The sequence below is a fragment of the Amphibalanus amphitrite genome, unplaced genomic scaffold (genome assembly GCF_019059575.1).
Source record: "Amphibalanus amphitrite isolate SeventyFive unplaced genomic scaffold, NRLGWU_Aamphi_draft 000118F_arrow, whole genome shotgun sequence".
Lineage (NCBI taxonomy): Eukaryota > Metazoa > Arthropoda > Thecostraca > Balanomorpha > Balanidae > Amphibalanus > Amphibalanus amphitrite.
In genome coordinates, this window is record NW_024881613.1 from 427,867 (window position 1) to 432,442 (window position 4,576).

The window sequence follows — 4,576 nt, forward strand, 5'->3', positions numbered from 1 at the left end:
TTGGGGACAAAAAATATATGTTGTTCCCCTTTCAGGCTTGGGGGCATGACCCCGTGGCCCCCCTGGATCCGCTAGGCCGAAACTAACTAGGTCGTTTTCAAACGGTCTGATATTTCAGGTCATAGTTTGCAAACGGCCGGTGTTTTCAGGTAGTTTCATATGGCCTGACTGGGCCAGGCCGTTTGCAAACGGACCGAATTTTCATACGGCCTGTAACATATATTCAGATTTCGACATCTGTCGTAGCATCAAGTGCTGATGTGGCGCACTCAAAAGCCGGAATTGGTCCTTGGCTGCCATAAGGACCCTTTTAAGAAATAAGTGACCCGACTGACCCTTAGAGATTGGCCTGAGCTGTGACCGAAATAAGTCTTTTACCGTTTCGCAGGAAGGGACAAAAAGGTCCCTCATAAGCTTCTTGTGCAATTACGAAACAAAACAATTTTTTTTCAACGAAAACTCAGTGAGTTTTCCTAAAAAATTTATTGCGCATATTCCGTGAATGAAAAGTTGCCGGGTCATGTCAGGTCAGGCTGCCACAGCAAGTTTGTTAACTTGACAGCTCAATCGATATTTATGCAATAAGACCTTCTCGGGTGACGATAAGACATGACGACACTTTATGAAGGAAGCTAGTAAAGTAAACCCGGTAGTTTCTCCATAGGCGCGGGAACCGGGGGGAGGGGGCAGTGGTGGCAGCTTGCCCCCCCCCCCCCCAACTCTGGGGCCGTGCGGGCGGTGCCCCCACAACTTTCAGACAGAATACCCCGCTCCTTTTTGCAAATGTTTTCTTTTTTTGTTGAAAAAGCCAAGGGATGAAAAATAAGCGGCCTAAAACCGGCGAGAAAACTATATTTGGGGGATCCTAGGTTGATCTCTATCATGGTGTGACTTCCCCCCCCCCCCCGTCTAAAAGTAGTTCCCGCGCCCCTGGGTTTCTCTACGCTATTGAATCACGCTGCTGATTCTAGTAAGTATCTACTACACAACCTTCTCACATTAATTTTTCTTCGAGCGTTTTGGGGGCCCAAAGATATGTTGGCCCCCTCTTTCAGGCTTTTTGGGCCATGGCCCCGGTGGCCCCCTTGAATCCGCCAGTGGGGGCGGTGCCCCCACAACTTTCAGACAGAATACCGCTCCTTTTTGCAAATGTTTTCTTTTTTTGTTGAAAAAGCCAAGGGATGAAAAATAAGCGGCCTAAAACCGGCGAGAAAACTATATTTGGGGGATCCTAGGTTGATCTCTATCATGGTGTGACCTCCCCCCCCCGTCTAAAAGTAGTTCCCGCGCCCCTGGGTTTCTCTACGCTATTGAATCACGCTGCTGATTCTAGTAAGTATCTACTACACAACCTTCTCACATTAATTTTTCTTCGAGCGTTTTGGGGGGCCAAAAGATATGTTGGCCCCCTCTTTCAGGCTTTTGGGGGGCCATGGCCCCGGTGGCCCCCCTGGATCCGCCAGTGGGGGCGGTGCCCCCACAACTTTCAGACGGATTACCGTCCTTTTTTGCAACTGTTTCTTTTTTTGTTGAAAAAGCCAAGGGATGAAAAATAAGTGGCCTAAAACTGGTGAGAAAACTAGATTTGGGGGGACCCTAGGTTGATCTCTATTATGGTGTGCTCCCCCAGTCTGAAAGTAGTTCCCGCGCCCCTGACTTTCTCTACGCTATTGAATCACGCTGCTGATTCTAGTAGGTATCTACTACGCAACCTTCTCACATTAATTTTTCTCCAAGCGTTTTGGGGGGGGCCAAAAGATATGTTGGCCCCCCCTTTCAGGCTTTTGGGGGGGCCATGGCCCCGGTGGCCCCCCCCCCCCCCTGGATCCGCCAGTGGTGCCAAGTTGGAACCGTTCAGCGCCGCCAGTCTCCCAGGCGGCGCGTAACGGCCGCCGCCGGCCGCCGCGCCGCCGCTCTGGCAGGGTGTTTGACTTCATATCTCTGTTGCTAGAAAAGTTGTGGACCGATTTACTTGATTCTTGCATGAAAAGATCCGCCATTCAATTCTTAGCAGATACCGAAAATTTGACGTCAATTGCACGATCCGCTGCCCATATTGTGGTACTGCCATCTATTGACAAGGCTGGCGAACTAAAGCCGGGCGGCTATTTCCACTTTTGACACACCATGATAGACAAGGGACTTATGTGTTGTATGAGGAGATAAACGCACATGGCAAGCATTAGGCGTAGGAACGCGATGCATTTCGTCACTGTATTTCCGATTTCGCTAAATGCTGTCGCTTTTTCTTCTAAGAATGAGTGTCACAGACATGCTCGACTATAAGGGATCGACTAACCCGAACGCATGTCGAGCGGCGACCTCTAGCGCCCAGCATACAGGTGAACGCCAGATGTCTCGCGGCCTGCAGGTTAACTGACGATCTGGTTCGACGGATTGGGCGATACTGAGTGGTGCAAACGCACTTCGAGCCGTGGTGCTTCGTAACTCATGAAGAGAACAGAAATATTCGTAGTGGCGCCTCTGTGTTTTTGTCGCCTATGCTGTAATGCGTTGCGTTCCGTTGTTAAATGTCATCCTTCTTCCAAGCTGAAGGCGTCTCAACTCGGGTAGAGGCAGAAACGAAGCATCTTTATCCACTTACCCATGCACCGATTTTCCGTGTTTGCCTTCCGGCCGCCCTAGCCTACTGAAACGACGGTGTCTAATTCTTTCAGTAGGCATGGTACCTACGTGAGTTGCGGGTGTTGCTGGTGACGCTGCATATTGTGACACTGGTCACTGACTGCCGACTGGGAACTACGCATTGTCACTATGAACGGTTGGCTGTCAATAGATTCATGTTCTGTACATATGTGATATAATATTTTCAATTTTGGGCATTTTGACCTTCCGCGGGCCGCCGGGCCCGGGGGACAATTTTTACCCCCTCCCCCGCATGGCATATTTTCAAAAGCTCCCGAGCACTTGTGGGATAGGAGCGCAAATCTCCCCTTACCCTTTCTTCCATCAATTTGATTTGATATCTCGAGGTCAGAGGCCAGGTCAACGACCCCGAGAAAGGGTTTTAGTTTTTCGCAAATTACTTCTACAAAAATGGTCCTAGAGCTAAGGCAGTGGTTGACTGATATATGAATAGGTAGGTACAGTGGATCTTGTTAGGATCTCCAGACGTAACTAGATGGCGTTGAGCCTTAGTCGAGTCCATGTCAAATTCAAGGGGAGGTCAGTACCGAGCTGGGCCCGGTGGGGAGGTGGGGAGGGGCGAGGTCACGGTGCGGGTCACCTGTCAAACAGCCCCGGCGCAGCTAGGCGCTGCCGAGGCAAAGGACGCATTCCAGCCGGCTCGCTGTTCCATATCGAGGTGGCGGGCCTGGCGGCCCGTAGCCTGGCTGCTTGGAAGGAAAGGATAAAGGCATGGGTTTGCCGTGGTCGGTTCATCTATTGTCACCTATATGACGCACTCAAAGTATTGCATATGTGATGTTGGCAATGCATGATGCTGTGGTAGGTAGTTGGTAATGATAGTGATGTTGGTAATGCAGCTGGCAGTGGAATGCTAGCGAATGCTCCGAGCGCCGAATAGCTCAAAGGATTAAGATTATAAATATAGCCTGAAATTTTCATTGAAGATAACTCCAGCACCAGAAATATCCTTCACAGTTTTGGACTGAATGGTGTTTCTTGCGTAGAGCGCCTTTTGACAAATAATTGTCATGGCCGGCGATTTTTTTCTTTTGTATGACGGGTCACATCAGACTAAGGTCAAATTTAGTCGTTAAAAGGGGATGAGAAAAAGTGGATGAGTATCGCATTTTTGTACCTATATAAGGTTTCGCATTAAAAAAACTAAGCCAAAATAAGTAAAACAATAAAAATTCATAAGAATATATGACCCGAAACTAGCTTCTGATTTGTATGGTCATGATTGGGTGTAAGACGCACCCCGGTCCAGCCTGGTTCAACCCGGTCTAACGGGTGCTGGAAATGAGGCCGCTTTCTGGTCCCGGCGTTTTATTCTCGCGGGTTAACCCTCGCCCGTAAACGGCGATCTGCCACCTTCGCCCATGCAGGGGGGGGGGGGGGGTTGGTGCGACCCCCCCTTGGCGTTTGAAAACGGAGCGTCGTAGAGCTTAGCGGAAAAGACCAACGGATTGCTCTCGCCGAGATCTCGCGATTGGTGGTATATTTTTTGTCCTAGGTCAACATTTGACCTACTTTTGACCGGTCAAAGGTCAAATTTTCGGAAAAAATAGACTTTTTCAACTTTCCGCGGCGATTGCGGCAAAACGGTGGGAGATATCGACTTGAAACCTTCACTATCGTGTTCCTTGATCAATTATCTATCGTTTGGTATGTATTTCGTTTCCCTAGCTCTAAAAATGGCGCGTTGGGAGCGCCGGAAGTCGGCAAGGTCACAGTCGGCGGCAGAAATTCGAAAAATCAAAATTTAAATTTTTGAAATCTGATTGTATTTTTGGATTTGGGAGGTCCATTTGCTCCCTATAGAAGCTAATATTGCTGCATATTCCCATTGAGGTGACAAGAATTAGCAAAATAGTGGTTCGGGCGCTTTTCAAAAATAGTACCGGACGCTGTTCCTCTTGTGACGTCA